The 24,950-nt window shown below is 38.8% G+C and overlaps 1 non-coding gene across 1 annotated transcript; it reads left to right on the plus strand.

Moving 5' to 3' along the window:
* The first annotated feature begins 10,922 nt into the window (after nt 1-10,922).
* LOC126023519 (U6 spliceosomal RNA) lies at nt 10,923-11,029 on the plus strand. The gene has a single exon (XR_007500636.1). It is a non-coding gene; the product is annotated as a U6 spliceosomal RNA (small nuclear RNA).
* The last annotated feature ends 13,921 nt before the right edge of the window (nt 11,030-24,950 follow it).

Below are 24,950 nucleotides of genomic sequence, written 5' to 3' on the forward strand. Positions count from 1 at the left end.
AAGCACTAGTTTTTAACTGATTTACAACTGTGGACTGGCTTCCATTTAAGGACTGACCTGAAGGATTTGAAAAGAATAAACTGAGCAAACTTAAAGCTCCTCACTCTCCTTAGAGGAGGAAACAGATGTTCAGAGAGAGAGAGAGAGAGCTGAGAAAAGCCTGAACTCCAGGAATGGAAGTAAGGCTCTGTCTTGATACAGAGTGGAGGGGGACAAATGTATGCCTGTATCCTCAGCACTGTTGCCTGTGGGAGCTACACCTTCCTCTAACATCTTTAACTCTTAAATAGGAAGTAGCTCCCAGAACACATAGCTACCATGTGTGAAACACGCCCCTGCCAGGCCTATCCACCCAACCACACCAGGCCCTCTCAGCATCACTGGAAAGAAAAAAAAGGAAGTGAACAACAGCAACTGTGAAGGGCAAGTAAACTTAAAAGTCATAATAATCAAAAGGGAAAAAATAAAAAGGAAACGACTGGTAAGGGTCATTTAAGGTCGTTTAATGAGTGCTCATTCAACTGGTAAGGTTGAATGAGCACTCACATAAATTGTGAGTGGCAATATACACTGATAAGGAAGACTTTTTGAAGGCAAGCAGGCAACATGAATTAAGAATTTTAAATGCTGAATGATTTGAATATTTTTACTTTTGTTTTATGTAAATAATTTAAAATATAAAAATGTGCATGCGAAGTTATGCACAGCTAAATTATTAGCCCATAACAAAATTATTAATAACTGTAGCTGGAAAAATAACCCTAAGTTCCCAACAATTAAAGATCAGTAAAAGAAGGGTTCACTTAACTAATAGGGTTTTAGAAACTATGGGTTTTAGTCAAATGGGAAAACAAAAGCAGATCCTGGACATCATCCTTTAGTGAAATGTCAAATACTTTTGTTTTCTTTCTTCCTTCATCCATGTTAAAACACTTGAATAAAACTCTTCAAGGTTTACAAAGAGTATTACATCCACAGAATGAAACAGTATGCAGTCCTCAAGTATGTTCAAAAATACTTCCTCTTGGGCCCGGAGAGATAGCACAGCGGCGTTTGCCTTGCAAGCAGCCGATCCAGAACCAAAGGTGGTTGGTTCGAATCCCGGTGTCCCCCGTGCCTGCCAGGAGCTATTTCTGAGCAGACAGCCAGAAGTAACCCCTGAGCACCACCGGGTGTGACCCAAAAACCAAAAAAAAAAAAAAAAAAAAAAAAAAAAAAATACTTCCTCTTTCGTGAAGTAAAACATGACATTAAAAATCTTTAATGCTATGGCCTCTAACAAGAAATGTGCATAAATACTAGGGGGTTAAAGCAAAAGTTAAGAGGACTTGTTTCTGAAAGGAAAACAATTATTTGATTTAAATTCACCTGAAGCTGGATGACAGGAAGCAGGCGCTCAACTGTGCATTGAAGATAATAAGTTACTCTCACTGACAAACAAAAATATTATGCACGGGATTATGGGAAAATCCCCAGGGCAAAGAAGCACAAGGGGAAGGTCTCTACACTCAGAGAAGGTAGAGAAAGGAGGAAAGACAATCAAGGAAATTTCTGGGGAACAGGAGTAAGTCAATACTGAATGAGAGAGCTAAAAGATGAAGTTCGAAAGAAAACAGATAAACGCAGAGGCAAAGAGAGGCCAAAGAGCATCCCACCAGTTGGAGAGAGTGACAAAAAGAGACCAGCCTGTGAAAAAGACCAATGGCAGCAGAAGATGCAGTGAATTTCCAGAGCTGAAGGAAATTCCATTTGGCAGGATGGTAACTTGATAGGGGCTCAGAGGGAGAGGAAGCTAAAGAGACAAGCAGAACTAACCCTGTGGAGTGCTTTAGACACTGAGGGCAGCAGGGAGCCCTTTGAAGTGATTTAAGGTCTGATTTCCAGAGATCTCTTCTTTGGCCCTGAGATGATTGGGGTGAGGAACTGGGAAGGGGAAAGGCAGAAGGGAAATGACAGGCTTAAAAACTGTTTTAGTATTCCAGGAGAAGGAAAGACTTGAGTGTGGATCAAAGGATTATGGGTAGTTTTCCCACCTTTTCTGTTTTTCTAGCATTTTAACAAGCATGTGTTATTTTCATAATAGGGGGGAAAATAAGATGTCTTAAGGAAGATGGACTTAATAGTATTCTGCCTGAAAATTCCCAGGAGCCCTTGGGATGATGAGCTAAACCCAGGGCCTAAGTGTCTCTACAGAATCCTCGCCCACACACTGACCCATAATGCACTGGGAACCACCCACTGTCTCGACTCTGAGAGGGAAGAATTTTTCCATAAATCAGGGACTTAAAGTAAATTTGGCAGAAGTAGCAAATAAAAGAAAGATGGTTTCCCTTTTAATTATTTAACTCAAGGTCCATTCATTCAGTCTGTCACAAATATTGGATATCTGTTATGTGTCAGGTACTGTTCTAGGCCCTGGAGACAAAGAAATAACTAAAATGATAAGGTCTCACTTGCACTTTTCTGTTGAGGTCAACTCTTGGAAAGACAGAAAATCTCCAGATTAAAATCTAACTACCAATTTCCCCCATTTTGTTAAGGGCAAGTTCAAGGAATCAAGATTGCAGCCAAGGTGGGTGGAAGAGAAAATTTATTCATGTGGACCAAGAGTTCAGATAGCCCTGCCAGCTCTTGGCCCCAAAACAAAGGATCCACTCCACTTTTATGTCTCCAAATGCAGAAGCAAGCAACCTAGCAGTTTACACAAGCAAAATTGTGTTTAAGGCCGATGTGGTTTGAAGAATAAAGGATTTTGCACTAAACTAATGGTTTGATTCAGTTTCTAGCCACAGCCTTTCTTATTCTCAGAATTCTTCATCATCTTTCTCCACCATCTTTCTTCACTTCCCTTTATGTCCATAAAATTTGTCAATTTCTCTCATATTCCCAGATTTCCATCATTTTCCCTCACAGTTTAATGGGGAAGGGCTTCATTCCATCCTGATACTTACTGAGGAGAATGGTTGAGGAAACTTTGAGAAACGTTGCTGATTCATATCAGTCCTCAATAGCATCTGTACAGAGATCTACATTGCTATAGTGCTTGGCATTGGATTGAATAACATTCTTTCCTAGAACAGGGCTTTCGATATCAACTTCATATGCATGTATTCAACTTTCTCCAAGCCTTTTACACCATTAATAACAACTCACTTTTTTTTTTTTATCTGTTCTCCTAGCCAGATGAGGAACCTCTGTAATCTTTTCTCCTGCACAAATAATTGGGTGCATCTAACAGTACCTATTCATTCAGGGCTTTTATGTTCGTATGTCCCAGTGTCGTCTGTGATATATTTGCTACACGAGCAAGCATTTGGATTGGTGTCTCACCCCCAGATCTTCCTAAACTTTCTACTCCTTGCCAGGAATCAATTTATAGAGATCAACCAAACCATCAATGCAGAGATGGAACACTTTCTCCTATAAGAAAAAAAAAAAGTCTCTCCTAACACTCGGGGAAAAAAAACAAGCTGAGCCTTTGTGTCCTAGATATAAATCACAATAACTGTTACTTCAAATAGTGACACTTTCTCACCTAAGGTAGTATTGCACAAACAAATGGATCAGGGATCCCTGGGATCACCAGATAATCCCATCAGGGGCAATTTTCATTTAAGGCAAGTGAAAAGGAAAATTAATGTGAAAATATCAAATATAGTTTAGGAGAATAATAGAGCAGAAAAGTTAATCCCATACCATGGAGAAAGAAGGTGAGTTGGACAGATGAAGACTGTGGCCTGCAGGACACCACATCAGGTGGCAAATACAAACAAACCTTCACAGTTCCCTTATTACTGGGCATACTATATTGCACACAGACATCCTTTAGAAGCCTTGCCCTGGAGGACAGAACGCCATAGAAAATGGAAGAAAGGGAGACAGAAAGAGGTCTTGATGTGAACCATGTTGAAATTTTAATTTCAGGACTGCCTAAATTTTCTTTTCTTTTTTGGGGCAACAGGGATAGGTCAAATCTGGTGGTGCTCAGAGAATACACTTCTTGGCTCTGTGATCAAGGCTCTCACTTATAAACTCATAGAGGATCATATTGGATCAGACCATGGATCAAACCCAGGCCAACTGCTTGTTTTCTTTCCATATTCTAGTTCTCTCTTTCAGAGCAGAAGGTTCAGTGGGATTTATAGTTTAACAAATATTCCTAACAATTTAACTAATTTGTGAAATACTACTGCAGTGAATGAAAGAACTCAGACTTCAGAATGGAGTAATCTCACATAGGCCATTTTAAAACTGGTAGACACTGTGAGAAAGTGGCCTTGTGGCATCTGATAGCAAAAAGGACTTCAGGAAGAGGCCATAATATTGGAGACGAACTATTGAACTATAATTGTCAATATTATGTACAGGGAATGTAGGAGTGGAGGGGAGAAATGCTAAAAAAAAAAAAAAAAAAAAAAGCTGTAGGCAAATGGAAAAAAAAGAAAAAGAATTAAGTAGGAAAGGTGGCAGAAGAGTTTGAGATTGAAGCCCCAGGTTTTAATGCAAATAAAGCCACAAGCATGTTGTCAAAATAAGCACTACAAAGACACAGAGGATAGATCACTAGTTTAAGTTCTCTAGACGCTTTTTAGAAACCATGAAAGTTTTCTTTGGCCACACTCATATAAGTTTACGAAAAGATGTAGAGCTGGGCTCTGTTCAAAAAGGCAAGGGCTTACATGGCATAACTGGAAGAATCCAAAGTGTTACCTAATGTACCCTGGTGTACAAACCAGGCCAAGATTCTTGCCATGAGAATTAATGTGCATATTCAGTATATAATGAATCACTCAACAAGTCAAGATAGCTTCCTGAAGGGCGTGAAAGAAAATGATCAAAAGTAAAGAAAACCAAAGAGAAGGGCACTTGGGTTTAATTGAAGCACCGACCTGCTCCATCTCACAAAAGAAACTGTGTTAGAGTCAATGGAAAGTCTGGGAAAGATAAGTGTTGCTGAAGAAGGGAAAGACCTCTGAACTACAACAGTAAATGAACCGATAAGTGGAGCTGCAAAGAGAAACTCGGAGTGTAAGATACACAGAGGAGAAAAAGGCCTTATTCTCCCTGTTGACAAAGGTTCTCAAAAGACATTTGATAGGGGCCGGGCGGTGGCGCTCGAGGTAAGGAGCCTGCCTTACCTGCGCTAGCCTAGGAGACGGACCGCGGTTCGATCCCCCGGCGTCCCATATGGTCCCCCAAGCCAGGAGCGACTTCTGAGCGCATAGCCAGGAGTAACCCCTGAGCGTCACTGGGTGTGGCCCAAAAACCAAAAAAAAAAAAAAAAAAAAAAGACATTTGATAGAGTAGATGTCTTGAGTCTCAGGCACCCCCTAGGATGGCAGCTCTTAATCTGTGTCTATATTGTGTTCTGAACTTTGTTAAATTTCTTTCTTCCTTCCCTCACTTAAAATGTCACATAACTGTCCACTGAGTGTTTTTTCTCAGTGGCGGGGACTTTTCACAGCCACGTGGGGACCTGGTGCATTTTAAACAATGATATACATAAAACCCTCCCCCAATAACTGATATCAGGGTAGACATGCAGTGACAAGTTGTTCATGAGTTATAAAAATAAACAAATAGAAAAAAGTAGATGATGAATAAATGTACCATCCTATGCATCTAAAACTCAGTTCTCTGAAAACAAGATGAGTAGACAGAAAGAAGAGCTGGATGGGAAATCCAAACTTGTTTTTTTTTAATTGCCAAATCATTTTATTCATGTGCGAAATATTAATAACCAAAGCAACAAACAAAATTTAAAAAATTAGGACAGGCTCTATAAAACATGATGGTGACAGAGAGAATGGGGGAAGGGAGTTATAGGGAATGTTTTGATAGAATAATAATATTGGACCATTGGTGGTAGGTGTAAGGAGACAGATAGAAGTGTAAAGTTGTTCTCAAGAAGTCTTATAGTAATGTAAATCAATAAAGCTGTATTAAAATAGTGAGAATAATTTTGAATCTTTTTAATTTTAATTTAAATATTAGGTTAAAAATATCTAAATCATATAGACTTAAATACTTTTATTTTTTTTTTTAATTCTAGTTTAGGTTTTAATCTGCTTTGGAGATGTACTGGGAAGTCAGTTGCCCTCTCTGCTACTTGGTGCTTCCTGTTCACTTGAGGAAACTTTACTTGGGGGCAACTCCATCTGAAGCACAGCGGGGAAACAACTTCCTTTGTGTGATTTCGCATTGACACATCAGCCCAGTGTTTGCATGCAGCACCTAGCTGCTGCCTTGAGACAAAAAAAAAAAAAAAAACCATTCCCAGGCTCTGTAAGCTATTACGTGGGGTTGCTATTAGGAACTCAGTGTACGGAAACAGACTCTCAGCCCACCCAAGAATATAGGTCTGACCCTTCAGGACAGTAAATCAGGAAATCAGAGCCAAGAAAGATGGCCACTCCCAGCCCAGTTATGTTTAAATCCCAGAGGGTGCTTCTGTCTAGGATATCACTTATGTAACATCTCTTTGCAAGGACCCTTTTGCTGCCCTGCCCCACACCCATGACTTCAGTACAATGACACATCTGGCTGCTCCACCCAGCTGTGAATTTGCCAACAGTTCAAGGATGTGGACATTCAGTAAATAAACACACAAAAATGAATTTGGCTTTGTGCAACCAGCTCCCAGAGGTTACAGTTCTGTTCCTTTAGGTTTTACATTTCAGTGTAATGGGATACAAAAAATTTGCTAAAGAAAAAAAAATGATATTGTGATGCAGATTAGGAATTTGCAGCCCTAGGAAAAATGTTACCTGGAGATAAGAGATTTTTCATTAATATTGCAGCTGGTTTCGAAGGATATGAACACTAATCTAGAACAGTTCTGCTAGCTGCTTCGTTCAAGATTGATGAATAAGTTTATAATCAAAGCCACATTAAAACTTTTCAATAAAGTTCCAAAAAGAATCAGTTATGTTATGACCAGTTATGTTTTTTTAAAGCATGTACTACTGGAATTTCGCTTCAAAGAATCTGACCCACTAAAGATGATATTAAATATTTATCTATTGTAAAAGCTGTAAATGTCAATGAAAGAACAAAGTTATCAAATGCTAGAAGCATCTCATTAAGAAAATAACTTCAACCGCTAATGAGATTTTGATGAAGATGAAGGATCAGACAAGCTTCATCTGCTGGCGAGATCACGATTGCTATTGTTCTGTTGTTACCAAATGCCAAAAGATGAGAAAAACAGCTGTATCATGCCCTGAATTTAAATTTCTCCTTTTCTACATAGCTAGTACCTTTATGCTAGTACCTTTTTTGCTAGTACCTTTCTATTATAAGGAAAACCTTTATAAACTAAGTCAACATCAATGTCCTAGGAAAATTGTGAAGTCTTTACTGTAGTTAACTTGGCTACCATGGCCAGCTTAAAGAGGTCTAAAATATATAATAGCACATTTTGTTAACTTAGAGGGTAATTTTTGTGATTTATTTTAACCTTCTCTAAAGCATTCTGTCAAGTAACACAACTTTCATATAGATAAATATATACATATGTGTGTATGTATGTGTGTGTTCTAATCTGTTGATGAAGAAACCCGTAACAAACCAACCCCAACATTTAGTGGTTTTAAATAACACTAATTTTCTCCCGAATCTGTAATTTGGGAAGAGCTTGCTCTAGCCTGGGAGTCTGTCCTGTTCTTCCTCAGCAACAGTTAAGGAAGCGTGAAGATTGATGGTGCTTCATTTAAAAGCAGATTCTCTGTCTTTCTTTTTCTCTATATCTTTTTTTTTTTGTTTTTTTGTTTTTGTTTTTGTTTTTGGATTTTGGGCCTCACCCGGTGACACTCAGGGGTTACTCCTGGCTTTGCACTCAGAAATTGCTCCTGGCTTGCGGGACCATATGGGACACTGGGGAATCGAACTGCAGACCATCCTAGGTCAACCGCGTGCAAGGCAAATACCCTACCACCGCTCCAGCCCCTACATTCAATTTTTGAAAACTACTCACCAACATAGGCCTATACTGAAGAGTAGAAGGATTAGACTGCATTTTTTTTTTTTTGGTGTGAAGACTATCAATGATTCTATAACCTTGTGTTATACTTTACCGGGCAGCAGTCATGTGGACTCTCTGAGACAAGAAGCACCATGGTTTTCTCAATAATTCTTTGCTTCTAACTTAATAATGTTTTTGTTGGTTGTCTCAGAATGGCTGGTCATCTCAGAATTAAAAGAAAACTGCTGTAGATTCAGATATCAAAATCAAGTTCAAAACTAAAAGTGAAAGAAAAAAATAAATATATTCCTCAAACCCCACTTAACTAGAATTCTATTTAGGCCCAATTAGCCAAAATTCTGGTGCACAGCTAACCAGGAAAAATTGGAAGATTAGTTCCTCCATTCTTTATTAGTAGTAGTATGTCCAATGAGTACTGAGACAATCACACTCTACTTTTGTCCTAATTTTGTTCTAATTAGCTCAAGCGAGGGTTGCCCCCACACCCCTACCCTCTTCACCCTCTCACTCTCCCCACCCACCTTCCCACCCCCATCCCTCAAAAAGCTAGCACAGCGGTAGGATGTTTGCCTTACATGCTGCTGATCTGGGTTGGATTGGATCCTGGTCCTCGACTTCCAATATGGTCCCTGGAGCCTGCAGGGAGACGTTTCTGAGTGAAGAACCAGGAGTAACCCCTGAGTACCCCAGGTGTGGCCCCCAAAAACAAAAACAAAGTAAAAAGAACAGGAGGAGCTTCAAAGGGCTGCTTCTCCTCCCTCAGTCCAACATAACAATGAAAAGGATCCAAATAGGGTTAGCAGAGGAAAAACTGATGGTGGAATAATTTTCAATTATAGTTTTGTATGTGCTAGATACTGAATTCAAAGCATCATTTGTACAGTTTAAACAGGAAGAAAAATTGGGTCACCACAGAGACATCTGCCATCAAGACAGATAGGGCAGACAAAGGAAAAGAGAGACCATTATGATTTCAGAAACAGTAAAGCCACCCAGCCGATTACCTCCACTTCAGAGAAACATGGCATCAAAATAATTTGAAGGCATGTCAAAAAAGAACTGTTAACTGAACCCAAATTGTATATCTTATTTTACAGAATCTTGGCTCTAAGCTCTGTTCCCCAGTAAAGAGAAAAAGACAAAAGTGTCATTCATTGAGGTATTTTCTTTAGCTCAAATACAGAAATTATTCAAATTTAAGCCATAGCTTTACAACTTAACTTAAAAATACATCAAACCCCCTTTCTTTCCTTCTTATAACGTTGAGCTCCCTGGGCCTATCTCTCAAGCTGTTTTTTTATTTGTTTCAAAACCACACCTTGCAGTGCTCAGAAGTGACTCCTGGCTCTGCACCAAGGAATCATTCCTGGCAGAATTAGGGGAACCATATGGTATTTAGGGGATTGAACCCATTGTATCTGTATGCCAGGCAAGTCCCCTACACACTGTACTATCTCTCTGGCTTTATAATCGCAACAAGCTCAAGACTCAACAAGTCTCAAGCTTTATAATTTTACAAGAGTAAAATAGCAGCAAGCAGGTAGATCTTTTCGACCATTTTCTCATTCAAAACCAATAAGCAAGCATGAACATTTTTTTTAAAAAGGCAGCTGCAGTTTCTGATTCTAATGGTATTTTGAGTTCTATCCATGTAAATTAATAGGCATTCATGAAAACACTAGTGCTTAAGGAAGTGATCTGAAAAATAATATGCCCACAACAGTGAGAACTCCAGGGCTACAACTTGCAACAAGAATGTAAGGAATAAATGTCTAGGTGACAGCACAGACTTATGCCCTGCCCAGCCCTGCCTGGGTGAGAGTTCTAGGAACATGCCTACAAGGGCAATAGTGAGGTTTCAGGAAATACAAAAGCCACTCACTCTTCCCCCATAGAGGCAGAGACCACCCCCCCCCAAAATGTCTGGGTGAGATCTCAGATAAAATAAGAACTTTTTCCTTTACAATGAAAGACTTCTAATATAGGAACCTAGAGATTAAAGGTCTGAAGCATGTGCTTTGTATATAGGAACCCCAGTTTCCAATACTTTGTAGCTCCCCAAATACTACTAGGAGTCCCCCAAATAATTGAAAGAATTCTGATAAAGTAAATTAAATAATTTATCCAACAGGACATAACACATATTAAACAAGCATATACAAAATAAAGTTATTTGCAAGCAATTTTATTTATAGTTTAATTTGGAATAAAAGTCATGCAGATCTTTATTCTAAGCGTTGACTCACTTGATTTAATACAAACTAAAAACAAGCAGAAGTAGTAAAATATAGATGATAGAAGTTACTATGTTTTACCATTTATATGCTAATGTTGCATAATATATGTGGAGATTCCTAATATATTTTATCACGTATAAGCTAATAATTCATTTAAACCTTTCAATGTTTCCATGATTTATTAAATTTAATTAAAAAGTCAAAAATAGGGTCTGGTGTACAATGGGTAGGGCATTTGCCTTTCACAAGGCAAACCCAGCTTCAATTCCTGACATTCCATATAGTCTCTTGAGCACTGCCACAAGTTATTCTTGAGTACAGAGCCAGGAGTAATCCCTGAGCATTTCTGGGTAATGTCCTCAAAACAAAACCAAAATAAATTTTTAAAAAAATGCAAACCCCAAGAAGCCTCACTGCACAAGCTTTGCTTGATATATACCAGTCTGGGACCCACCGGTAGCTGCCAATTCAAGTTTCTCTAAACCAGTTGCACTGACTGGATAGGAATATACCCTTCCTATCCCATTTTATACCCCAAGAGAAAAATCAGCCCCAATGCCCAGGGATGGTGTGGACACCCTTTACTGCAAGGATGCTAATGCATCAGCACAACTAATTTACTTTACACACTCTAAGGGCAGATGGAAAACCAAGGGTTGTACTTCAGTGGCAGAATACCTTCATAAAAGTCCTGGCAGTGAGTGCTCGCTTCTGCAGCACACATACTAAAATTGGAAAGATACAGAGAAGATTAGCATGGCCCCTGCACAAGGATGATATGCAAACTCGAGAAGCATTCCATATTAAAAAAAAGAAGAAGAAGAAGTCCTGGCAATGAAAAGAAATTAGATATATACCTACTTGTCTCACTAAATACCATTTTAGGGTAATGGGAATAGTCCAAATAACAGGCATGAACAGTAGTCCGTTTTATGTGAATAGTAAATCAGGTCAGTACCCAACTGCTGCTGGTGGGAATGTTGCCTGGTTTTATCCCTATGGAAAACTATATGGAGGTTTCTGTGAAAATCTCCAAGCCCAGCAATTCCAATTTTTGATGTCTATCCCCAGGACACAAAAACATTTATTCAGAGGAACATATTCACACCATTATTCATCACAGTTCTCAATAGAATATGTAGGGTTTGGATTAATTTAGGTATCCAATAAGAGAAGAGTAGATAAGAAAGTGCTATATACACTAAGGAACAGTGAAATCATCCAATTCACTGCAACTTAGATAAAACTGGAGAATATAATGTTGAGTGAATTGAGTCGGAAAAACAAATATTATGTGATATCTATTAGAATAACACAAAATGCAAGGCTTCACAGGGGGATACCTAGATTATAAAAATGATAAGGAAAGAAAAGGCAAAAAATAGAGATGAAGGAATAAGGAGATAGACAGGAGGTAACAGGGATCAAAGGTCAGGTACGTAGGTGGTATAGACGTGTGATAAATGTGGTATATGTAAAATCTAAATTATAGAGTCAATAATTCTTTTTGTTTGTCTTTGGGGTCACACTCGGCAGCGCTCAGGGGCTACTCCTGACTCTACACTCAGGTATCACTCCTGGCAGGCTCCTGGGATCCTGGGATGCTGGGATTCGAACCACTATCCTTCTGCATCCAAGGCAAATGCCCTACCTCCATGCTATCTCTTCGGCCCTAGAGCCAATAATTCTGTAAGTGTGAGATCAAAGCTGTAACAACCAAAACTAAAATTGTAAAAATGGGCCTGTCAGAGAGAGAACCTGGGAACACTGATGGAGGAAACTTGATATTGGTGGCGAGACTGATGTTATAAAGTTATATGCCTAAAACTCAACTATGAATAGCTATAAATATGTCACAATGCCTCAATATATTTAAAGTTTTTATAATATTAATAAGTAAAGACTAGACTTATACGGGATTGAAAGAGAGAGCAGAGCAGGCAAAGCCGTAAAAGCCACTGAGCAGATTCAGCCCCAAGTTGCAGGTTTCAAACAGGAAGTGAAACACAGAAGGTCTCAAACACTGCTAGGATTATACTCTGGACACCTCCAAGCATGACCTCCAACATAAACAAACAACAACAACAACAACAACAACAACAACAAAAGAGTAGGATTAGAAAGATCATGATCCCTGGGGCCAGCGAGGTGGCGCTAGAGGTAAGGTGTCTGCCTTGAAAGCGCTGGCCAAGGAAGGACCGCGGTTCGATCCCCTGGCATCCCATATTATGGTCCCCCCAAGCCAGGGGCGATTTCTGAGCACTTAGCCAGGAGTAACTCAGCATCAAATGGGTGTGGCCCAAAAAAACAAAAAAAAAGAAAGATCATGATCCCACCGAATATTAACTATATTTCATGCTACAATCACATCATGATGATTTTGATCCTCATAGAGTATAAACTAATATATTTGAACTGTTTCTTATTTTTAAAAAAAAATACCAGTTTAGAGACCCACTTTAAGATATTTCAGATACTCCTAAGTTACAGAGCAAAATCCTAAAGTGCAGAACCAATCATTAACGTACACAATTATCAGGAGCAGCCGTGAACCACCAGGTTGAGAAAAAGTATTCGATTTATATTTATCAATTTCACAGGATAGCCATCATCTCCACAAACACAAACACACACAATCGCACACTTATATAATGTGTATAAAAGCATAAAGACTGTGTACAAAAATATTCTTTGAAGTTGACTATTTTCCAAACTGAGTTCCAACTAACTATTCTCATTAAATTTGAATGAAATTTATTGAATATAACCCAATGATAGGACAAGATTACGTGGCCCCATTAGACACTAATTTACTTTTTATCTGCAAATCTAGCACAGATGTAAAACAGGGGTTGGCCGCCCCCAGAACATATGCCTAAAACAACAAGCAAGAGGGCGGTAATTGGCATGCAAGCTTGCCTCCTCTCTACTGTTAGTTTTACTAGAAATGAAATTTAGCTGCAAATGCCCCTCTTACCTTCATTCTGTCCACCCAGCTGCTAATAATTTTGAATGTGCATGTCACACACACACACACACACACACACACACACACACACACACACTTAAAACAAGTAGTGTTTAATTTACTGAAAGTCTATAACTAGGTACCAGAACCAGACTACAATTGTAATACAGCAACCAAAGAGGCATCTCGGGTTGACTAAATTCAGCTCAGTTCATTACTCACTGGCAATATAGCCTCCATCAAGTTCTTTGGTCTTTTTAAGTCTAGATGCTATTTAATTAATTCTATTTGTATTAAATGACTTCATTTTATTTCTATTAGACTCCCCATCTTTTCCAGAACCATATTCAGCACATGTGATGGTGCCCAGGATTGAACTTGTAACCGGATGCTTGCAAGACAGCCATAATAAGCCACCTACCTTCGGTCCCATGTCCTAGGTTATTTTTGAGCAAATGAGGCCAGTAACAACAAGAACAATAATAGCTGTAAATTTTCCTTTTAGTACCTAAACATTTTATGTGTCTTTTCCCCTTTTTAGTTTAACAAGGCTTAGAGATTATGCTGAGTTGGGGATGATAATAATAAAGATAGTGAATTACATTTTTTAAATAATCACAAGACCCCAATGTGGTAGATATTAGTCTCTGTATTTGAAAATCAACAATGGAACGTTTAGAAAGGTAGAGGATCTTACTTGTGACATTTGAAGCTTACAAACTCACTATTCTCAACTTGGAATTTAAAAAATGTTCCTGAGCTGAGTGGAAAGAGTAGACATAGTAAAATGAAGAATAGTGCTCCAGAAGGATAAAACTACAGGGGGACAAAATGTGTAGAGAAATTGGGTGCCTGAAGTCTAACTCTCCTGCTAAATACCTACAAGTAGAAAGACTAGTGAGAGAGGCCCAGAGAAGAGGGAAAGTACCAGGAACTCAGAGAGATTTAGGAGCATCCAGGACAGTCAGGTTTATTATCTCAAAGTTTGTTGTATGAGAAACCAGCCAATTTATTACAGATTTGTGTAATAATTTGCTTGTTTAAGAAATGGTTGTGAGTAAACAAGTTACAGAGGTTAAGGCCTTGTATAATCCCTAGCACCACATATATTCTCTCAGCACCATGAAGTGTAATCCAAGCCCTTCCCCACCCCTATTACTAACCCCACCCCAAAGAAAGAAAAGAAATGGCTTGAGACTACTGTATTGTATGTGCTAGACCAGGATCCAATTCCCAGCACTATATACAGGGTGCATTTTTTATGCTCAGTGCATCTCCTTGTCCTTGCTTGAGGCCATATGCACAACCAAGTGTGGCCTTTGAAGACCTCCAAATACTATACTGATGACTAGGGCCTGAGCATTGTACTTCCAGGAGCACTGAACTTCCAGGAAGGTTAACAAAGAATTACTAGTGGGGACTTCAGTGTCCAGAGAGCACTGCTTGAAAGAGACCCTCATGAAAAAAATGGTTTTATCATGTGGTTTGTAATATTTGGAATTATCTGCCACCTAATATAACATCAAAAACAAAAATCATGTTTGCCATCTATCTTCAATGAGCACTTGATCCTCAGTCCTTCACATCTTCATTCCTCCCTTCCCCATCAGTACAGTAGATAGAGAAAAAGGAAATAATTTCATTTGAACGCTGAATACATCTTTGATGCTTCACTTCTGTCTTCCATCATAACTATTTCTTCTCTCCATGTCCATAACCCATCAACCAACACCATAGCCCATGTGTCAGGCCTACTGCAATTCTACCCCAGTGTAATTCCGCCTGCACATAGCTCATTTCAGACTTTCCACTCCCAATTTTAAACCTCTCTACTCTTAGTTCTGAGAATATCCCAGGTGCCTGCCTGAGATTCACAGGGCTCAGTGTGAGCAGATCTTATTCTGTACCCTTCTTTGCTTGCTCACGGCTCTTAAACAATACCACCCTCATGTTACTCCTCAAACCACCAAATGTTCTAACCTCAGAACCTCTGTACTTGCTTTTCCCTCCACTTGCCTTTCTACCTTGATTTTCACATGTGGGTCTCAGCACCAAATCCTCTTCCTCTGGAAGCTTCTGAATTCATTTTCCCAAAACCTTGATATTTACTTCATATGCTCATTACTGTCTGAATGACCTTGCTGGTTGTATTCTTTGTTTTCGTTTCCCTTCTAGATTATAAGCTTCAAGAGTATAAGAATTACATCTGTCCGTAGCTATGCATTATTCCATTTCAACATTGAGGCCTATGTTTGACAGAGTCGGAACTTGATAAATGCTATGTGTAATAAGTGGGTGATTTTTCAGAAAAGCAACACACAGATTTAGACTCTCAGAAATCTGACAAAATTTATGGTTCTGAGAACATATAATTTACTTGTCTAAAATTTCTAAGAGCACAACAGAATTTTAACTTTAAATAAAAGCTTATTCCAGCATATTTGATTCAGAAATAACCAAATGTACTTAATCCTATTAATTATCCTCTGTCACAGGTAAATATTTTTGCTACCAGATATATGCTTTCACCTCATTATAATAACATAATAAGGGATTAGACCTTTGATACAAGTTGCCAAGTGTAATGTTTTTATATCAAACAAGACTCGGGCATTTGGAAGGGAGCCCAACAAACTCAGTTCAAAGCTTCCAGATCCAATTACATGCGGTAGTGCTGAGGAAAGGCTATACTTGAGACTTTTCCTATGGATGGCATAGAAGGCCAGGGATTCTTTCCAAGGTTTTCAATTACATTCCAGGCAAAATAAATAGTGTAGGAAAAGTGGACAAGTAATCAATACAGTCTCTTTAAGAGGAAGATACTTTCAAAACCACAAAGAGAAAGATAGACATTTCTGGTCAATTCTATTTCTAAATGGCTTATTTAACAATTTAGAGAGAATTTTTAGAGTCATGCCAGGATTTTTCCTTAGAAAGCTCTTAGAGTTGGGAGGGAAAGGAACAAGAGTCTTAGACTCATTGCTCTTCACAGCATTTACCCAAATGTAGTGAAGTAGATACCAGAGTTAGAAGGATTGTGTCTTCCAAGACATTACTGTGTTGCATCTTGGATAGCACAGGACAGGAGAGGAGAATGGCAGGTGCAGGCACAGGTTAGCCAAGGTTTTAGCAGCAACAAAAGACACTCAGAAAGTAAATGACACCCTTCTCTTGTATTCTTTTCTTGCCCAGAGTGCAGCCAGTTGAGTTGTAGGGACCCTTTCTATATCAATATTCCTTTATAGATGATTTGTCTTTTTCACCATGTGAATAATTTATTTTGTTGGTGCCAGAGCAATACTGGCTCAAGCAGTCTGTCAACTAGTCAAAGCACCAACCTAGCTCTGGTGGTCAACATATTTTCATTACCACAAATTTCACCAAAAGAAGAAAACCAGTCTTACATAAAATGCTTTCACAATGAAGCATTTAAGCATTTATTTCATTCCATCTCAACACTTCATGTCGTCAGTGACACTTGAGATAACCTGGAAGTATATCAAAAGTACTTCTGCTTTTTGCTAAAATAGTGCAGCTGTCTGAAATACCTGGGTGACTATCTCAGTAACAGTTGTATAAACCATTTTTTTTTTGTGCAGGAAACACACTTTTACTTTAGAGAGCAACTTATTCAAGTTGAGGTATTCAGTAGACATTTTCTTTAAAAAAAAAAAGTAAAATGACCACTTCAAAAATTTATAATAATTTTGTTCACACGTCATCTTTAAGAAATGAGACTGGAGGTATTATCTGCAAATCCAAACATACTAGTAAAATATTCATCCCTATAATGGAAGCAATAGTACAGTGGGTAGGATATTTGCCTTGCAGTTGGCCAACCTCAGCTCAAATTCCTACATCCCATATGGTCCCCAAGCCCACCAGGAGTGATCTCGAGCACAGAACAGGAATAAGTCCTAAGTACCACCAGGTATGGCCCCCAAACAAAAATAAGTAAATAAAATATTCATTTGTTTTAGAACTACATAGCTCTGTGAAGCTCCGTGTTGCAGTGAAAAGAACATACACCAGATTGAATGAAGAAGCTGATCTAAGTACCCAGCTGCCACATGGTATGAAAAGTTGCAGAAAATATGTCAAACAATAGCATGTTACTCACTAATTTGTTTTGAAAACTAAATATATTTGATAAAAACAAATTATATTTTCTGTAGGGGGTCTAGTGTTATTTTTCAAATGAATTAATAGTCTGTTTAAATATCTCAGTTTTACTTTCTAGTCAGGCTAATATCCATAATTACATAATTATGATAAACAAAAGCTCTTTGTGAACCTTAATTTTTAAAGTAGTATTAATGTTGCTCACTCCATCACTCCCTGCCTCCTGTTCCCCTTCTCCTTTGATCATCTCAGTTCTGTTCTCAGAGTTAAAGGGTTTATTTTCATGTACCATTATCCAAACCCTTATTTTATTCCTCTCTATACCAAATACAAGTGAGATTTGTTCTCCTTGTGAATATTTTTCTTAGCATGACCCTCTCTCGTTCTATTCAAGTTGTAGTGAACTACAATATTTCTCCTTTATTTTTTGCAGTAGTTCATTCTACCTGAGTAGAAAGGTACTATACTACATTGTGTATATTTACCACAATCTCTTTCACTTTTTTGTTGTTGTTGTTGTTATTGTTATTGTTAAACACACACATATCAATGCTGTGGATGTTATGTTATTTTCAAACCCAGGGCTTGAAAATGTAGAGTATGTGCTCTACCATTTAAGCCCCATCCCTGACCCCCATTGATTTTTTTACCTTTCTTCTGAAATATGCTGTGTCTCAAGATGGCCCTGGGAACTAAAGTTCCTGCTCGTGACCACACACCCACTCCAAGAAATTACCTACCAGTATTGATAAAGGAAAGTTAAGTGGAGAAAAGGACTTTGTGTGTGTGTGTGTGTGTGTGTGTGTGTGTGTGTGTGTGTGTGTGTGTGTGTGTGTGTGTGTGTAAAGAACCAAGTGAGTGCCCAACATACAATGAGTGCTCAGTAAATGACAACTGCTTTGAGCAGGTATTTCTCTGACTGCACTCCAGAGTGTAGACAAGCTCAGGAGCAGCCTAAATCTGTCTCTTGAGATTTTTGACTCAAAAACAGCAGTGCTGAAAGGAATATTAGAACTGATTTCTTCTAGTACTCTTTCAATATAAATGAAAAAAGTAAGGGTTAGAGTGATTGCATGAATTGTTCACAGTATGAAAGCTAGTTACCAAGAGAGCAAAATGACATCTTAAGATGTAACTTAAATTTAAAAAAAAAATTGTTTCAAGGATTCGAGGAAATAGGAAAGAACATTCAAGAAGAAATAAAGTTGAAATGAAAACATCTGGTAGTCCAGCCATGAAGGTTGTAAAACTTGTGTCAGGAGCAAATGGCCACTTTTGAAAGAGCAGAGGGGCTGTGATGTTGGGGCAGAGTTTCTCCCTCTGCCCAAATAAGGGTCCCATCCTGTGAAGCAGAAAGTGCTGTTCTTGGATGTTCATGCCATATCATCCCTTGGTATTGTTTGTCTCAAACAAAGGAAACTCAACCTTGCCTGACACACAAGAGAAATTCACAAAAGGATAAGACCCACTATCTTAAAAAGCATATGGTAGATACGTGATTACAATGAGTAAAAGGATCTGAAGAATTAAAAAAAAAAAAGAAAGAAAGAATAAAAGAAAATTTCTTTTATATCATCTGAGTGGGTTGCTTGCACTTGTTTAAAAACTAGCTCGAAATTGAATAAAATTAACTAGCAGGTGTTAGATGGGGGTGCAGAATGTTAGAGACGGTGTTTTGAACTGAACAGGTAATAAAGAGCTTTGAACATGATGCTAGAGGACAAAAAAGCATGTGTGTTTGCATATATGCACATACAAAATTTTAGCTACGAATGTAGGTTTTCCCCCTTGTGCAGTTCACTTAAGAATTGCCCTCAAAGTCAAATTAAATTGTGTCCATTGTGCTATTTAAAAGTGTAGGGGAGGTTCTCGGGCATGATGGGAGATGTGGTGGGAGTATGACAGGGCAAGGCACTTAAGGAGTAAGGAGCAGAGATTTCAGACTGAAATTGCTGGGTCCACCTGCTATGCATTAATTATACGACAATTACTGTCTGTTGAAATGCTGCATCTTTCAAGAGAAGTACATTTGGGAAGCATTTGACAAATCTACCCATCAAAGAAGGAAAGGTTAGAATTTTGTATGTTTTTTTAACCACCTATATGATTAAAAAGAATTAAGTTGACCACATTAGGTTTTTAAAAAGAGAGAGAGAATATGTGATTATTACGAAATCTGCCCAGATCATCAAGCTTTCCATTGGCTGGAAGCCAGTCTTCCAGTTCTGTTTGTTTACTTTTAGCTTTGACATTGTGCACTGTTTTGCATAGATTTGCATTTTGAGTTAAAGAGGAGGTTGGTGCCAATATGAAATGGAAAAATGCAACTCATATTGCAAATGACTCAATAAACCAATATAGATAACATCCTGCACTCCTAAGAACAATCTCAAAGATGATACATCTTAATGGATATCTTCCCATCAGGAGAAGCACAAATGTTACAGAAAAAGGGAATTGTCCCAAAAATTGAGACAAGAAAGTTGATGTGAATTACAGATGTTGCAGCTATTCATTCTAGACAAGTCCCATTTTTTTTGAAGGATGCTGTCTTCCACCCCTGTTTTCCTGTATGCTGAAGTTGCTGGCTCCCAGACAGAAGGTGCAGCATTTAGGGCATCTACCTATCAAGCACCCTCTTCTTCTGAAGGTGACAGGTTAGAGAAGCCCAGATGTTGTCTATCTTTTGTAAATTCTAGTCTTGGAATTCGAATGGCTCTTGCCCTTTTGTTTTCACAGAACATAAGCAAGCCCTTAAGCAATCCTTTCGAGCCCATACCTTCCTACATTTCATTTATAGATACAGTTTTAACTTGGTGGACAACTACTAGCATTTGATCAGGAGCTGCTGAACTTATGTGTTGTGTGTTTTTGTCTGTGATTGGGGGGGGGCTAAGAATTATTTACATTTGAATTTTGTCAATTTAAACCATGATTTTGGTCTATGTCAGTTATTTTGGAGAATATATTTAAACATACCAACAATTAGATTTCTGAGTACCATTTTCATAGTGTTGTTCCTTTAGTCTCTCCCATATTTTAATTTGTCTGGGCCATATAAACAGACACAAAAAGTAATTTCTATTACCACTGTGATCCACTAAGAGAAAAGTTGTCAGTGGTCTCTTATATAAAATAGGCAGTAAATCAGTTAGTGGCTTTCACTGTAGCGAAGTTTAGAATTGGAGCCTCATCCACAGGCTTAGACCTCACTTTACTTCTTTTCTGACTGGAACCTAAATATCAAAACATTAGCAATATGGCCTTGGACATCACATGCAAGAGGTAGGACCAAGGAGGGGTAAAATTTTTTGATGGGAAGAGAGAAATTTCAGAAGAGGACATGTATACAAGTCCATAAGTTATAGAAGGCAGTTATAAGAAATAGAAGGGAGAAGAAAACTGCTTCCTGAAGTTTTCATCCTTTATAACCTTCTTGAGTACACAATAAGAAGACTTAACTGTATGTTTCTGTTGTTCTGTTCTTCCTATGCTGCGCTGCTCTTTTTGACACCTACCTGGTCCTGGGGCCAAAGTTTTAGGGCAAAAAAAGAAGGCTCTCCAGAGACCACTCAAAGTATTGCCTTTTTCTCAGAAGGAGCACTCTGAGGCCATCAGCCCTCCACACAGATTTAACTAATACTGTAAATTAAGCACTTCAGTGATCCACGAAATATTGAATTCTTCCTGACTCTGCATGAATGTTGTGTTTCTGTTTCCAGAGCCCTCAGGAAGCTGTAACATGCTGATTCTGAGAATTTCGAAATTGGTGAGGTTCCTAGGAGCCATTAAGGAAGAGAGATTTGTTTACTTACTGCTCTTCTTCGGGTTGCAAGGTTTCTTCGCTCGGGTTTCCTTAAAAATTCAGGAAATAAAAAGGCTAAAGGGAAATATCGGAAGGCCTCCTGGATAAACCATCATACAGAGCATGTTCACATTTCGTTAATATTCTAAGCTCAGAGCATTACTAAACATAAGCTACAGTGCAGACTAAAGGTCATAAGTTGTCAGATTTTAATGTGTTTCAAAATCACCAGTGGGACATGCTGAACATGAAGATCACAAAATGTCATCCCCTGAGATTCTGGGTGGCCCTCTCCTTCAAGTGTATGCTTTTAATAAAACATTGTAGGTGAACTGTATAGGTGGTTCAGTAAATCCTATGTAAATAGTCATCAGTTTCTTGAAAGAGCCCCAGTTCTCCAGTTCTCCATGTGCTCACTTTTCATTTTCCCTTTCTGCCAAGATGATTCTCATCAAGATCCCCAGTGACCTCTCTGCTCCCAGTCTATGACAAAGTCTCAGTCCTCGTCTTGCTTTTCTTATTGTCGAATGGTAACACAATTATCACTCACTTCACCTGGTCTTTTGGCATCGATCTTTCTTCGTGTTCCTTGATTCTCAGTTGCATTTTCTCCTTGGTGGATCTTATTTGCATAATGTTTATACTAGAGTTTCCTGGATTTTCCATCTATAGGCTTTTCCATTTCTCAGGCTACACTTATGTCTTCTATATTTTCATCCAGTTCATGGCTTTAAATGTCCTCTTGATGCTGAGGTACTCAACTTTGTGGCTAGAATCAATTCTGCTTTTCTAAACCCCGGAATAATATATTCAATGGTCAATTCAGCATTTCCCCTTGGATATCTAATTAATGTATATAAAATTGTATAAAGCTCCTGAACTCTACTTCCTCTTTTAATTAGTTTGTTTGTGCTACCTGTATTTTTCTTTCTCTCCTTTCCAAAGTGAAATATTTTTAAGATATATAAGATTAAAGAGATAAGGAAAAGTAACTCATTCATGAAAGGAGATGTAATACTGGGAGACAGCACAAAGGAATGGAGTTCATGTTTTATATGCAAGAACCTCAGTTCCCAGCACCACATGGTCCTCAGAGCACCACCCAAAGGGACCTATGAACACCAGGAGAAGCAACAGATAACTTTCAGTGTACCCCAAAACCAAACGTTTTTTCTTTAGGGAGAGGAAGCGGGCCCATATAGTAAAGGAAAAATGTCGTTCACACAGGGTATATGGGCAATGGTGACTCCAAAATGATGTGCACCTCCATCTTTTTTTCTTTTTTCGAATTTTTTTTTTGTTGTGGTTTTTGGGTCACACCCGGCAGTGCTTAGGGGTTACTCCTGGCTCCATGCTCAGAAATTGCTCCTGGCAGGCACGGGGGACCATATGGGACGCCGGGATTCGAACCGATGACCTTCTGCATGAAAGGCAAACGCCTTACCTCCATGCTATCTCTCCGGCCCGCACCTCCATCTTAATAAATAGTTCCAACTTAATAAAGGGTAACTATGTTCTTTGGTCATGCGGTCATCACACACTCTGTTTTCACATACCATATCCAAACACATCAGTAAACTCCATCAGCTTTACTGATAAATATATCTGAAATTCAACCACTTCAATCTGCTTCCATGCTCTTGACTCGGTTGGAGTAGTTCAGTAGTCTCATTGCTAATGACTGATTCTATTTCTACCAGCAACTGGAGTGAGTCTCCTAAAACAAGCCATCCCACTCCTTTGATCAAACTCTGGAAACCGGTGTCATAGATTTAGCTCTGTGGTAGAAACTAAGTTGCCTTGCGTATGTGAGGTATTGAGTTCAATTCTAGGCACACAACCAACAACAGCAAAAAAAATCTTCCTATTTCAAATGAAAATCTAAATTCCCGAAAATGCATCCATGAAACTATTTTCCAGATCCAGAGTTACCAGTTCTGATCTTGTATTGTACTGTTTCATTTCAGCCTAGAGTTTTTATTTCAGCTAGAATTTTCTTCTTCCTTTGTTAGTTTTTTTCTTCTTCTGGAGAACCATATGCTGAATTCCACACTTCCTTTAGCTTCCTAATCAAATGCCATTTCTTGAGAGAGGTCTTTAGTTAAGGTTGACATTGTGATTCCCACTTCTAGATAGTCACACTCTTCCATAATCTACCATACTAAGTTCATGTGAGCTAGTCTTAGTGACTTACCACTAGCAGACAGAATTAGACAGTGTTAAAGGAATGTAACTTATGAGATTAGATGTTATCCAGAAGTAAGATCTAGTCTCTTTATCTTATTCCTTTCTTCAAAGTACTGATATTCTAGATTACATATATGTAAGTATATATGCTTACATATATTCTAAGTATATATAGTATATATGCTAATTGTTTTAGCTTCGTCTCTACCCACTAAAACTAAAGCTCTTTTGATACAAAGACATTAGGGGATGGTGGTTATCGTTGGGACAGCCACAGTATCTAATATACTTCCAGAACATAGTAGGCCCTGAAAAAATACTTATTCAGTAGGTATTTCACAAGATTACACTCACACTCTAAAAATAAACTTCATTGCATATTGAAAAGACATACCACTCAAAACCTACAGAGGCTCGGCTGGGCCCAGAACACTCCGAATGCCAGGATTTCTTGGTGTGTTTGCCTGGTATGTTGGGGGCTCTGGGCAGGACAGCTAGCCATAGGAACCCTGGGCTGAACACTTAGTCCAGGCGAGCATGACTTCATGGTCTTCAGGGCCACGCCTGGTTAATCGGGCCCTGGGGGGAGGGGTGAGAAATTCCTCCCTAGGCATCCAAAACCTACAGAGGCTCGGCTGGGCCCAGAACACTCCGAATGCCAAGATTTCTTGGTGTGTTTGCCTGGTATGTTGGGGGCTCTGGGCAGGACAGCAAGCCATAGGACCCCTGGGCTGACCACTTAGTCCAGGGGAACAAGATTCCCCCCACACCAGGCGGGTCTTCAGGGCCACGCCTGGTTAATCGGGCCCTGGGGGGAGGTGGTGAGAAATTCCTCCCTAGGCATCCAAAAACTACAGAACCGCATGGGGGCTCACGCCCCCGCGCATACCTCATGTACTTCATGTATTCAGAATATTCCTTATTCTTATGTTATGTTTTCCGTATAAAGAATGTTTATTTTGTATTCTCCCCTTTCCCACACCCCTACAAAACTCTTTTTTACTCCTTAACTCTCTAACCCCCTCTCAAACATCACTAACCTAGTTTACTCTTTTTAACTTCAGTAGTGTACAATCGTAATCACAGTCCAAAGCTGTGCATTGTGTGTGACAACCCCAAACTGTTTCAAGATACATAAAATGGACACGTATTTCTTTAGAATATTTTGTGTTTTTTCTCTGACAGCTATAATTCTTACTAAATGTTGTCTTATACAGTGATGCTTCTAACCACTTTTTATCTTCTCTTTTTGAGCTGTTTAACAAAGAATTTTGGTGGAAGAGTCCCCCAGTTTAATGCTTATGATTGAACCATGTCATGGGAATCATTGTAATTGTTCTTATGGCCCCCATATGCGCCAATAACACCATGTGGCATTGATTCTTATTTGCATAGGCACATTAAAATGGGAAAATAGTATAAATACAAATAAGATCCTATCTAATAGAGATTGGATCACACAAATCTTGTAGTGCAAAGGGACCTTACACCCTGAACATTGACATAACGACCTGGCACAGACCTCAGAAGAAAGGGCATATTCCATTCTCCCCTGAACCAGGAAAGCCATCCACGAAACATCCAGGCTGGTTTATAACATCACCTGGAAGCAATCCTCTACCACGGAAGACCTACACTGCTCAGACT

The sequence above is a fragment of the Suncus etruscus genome, chromosome 11, assembly GCF_024139225.1.
Source record: "Suncus etruscus isolate mSunEtr1 chromosome 11, mSunEtr1.pri.cur, whole genome shotgun sequence".
NCBI lineage: Eukaryota > Metazoa > Chordata > Mammalia > Eulipotyphla > Soricidae > Suncus > Suncus etruscus.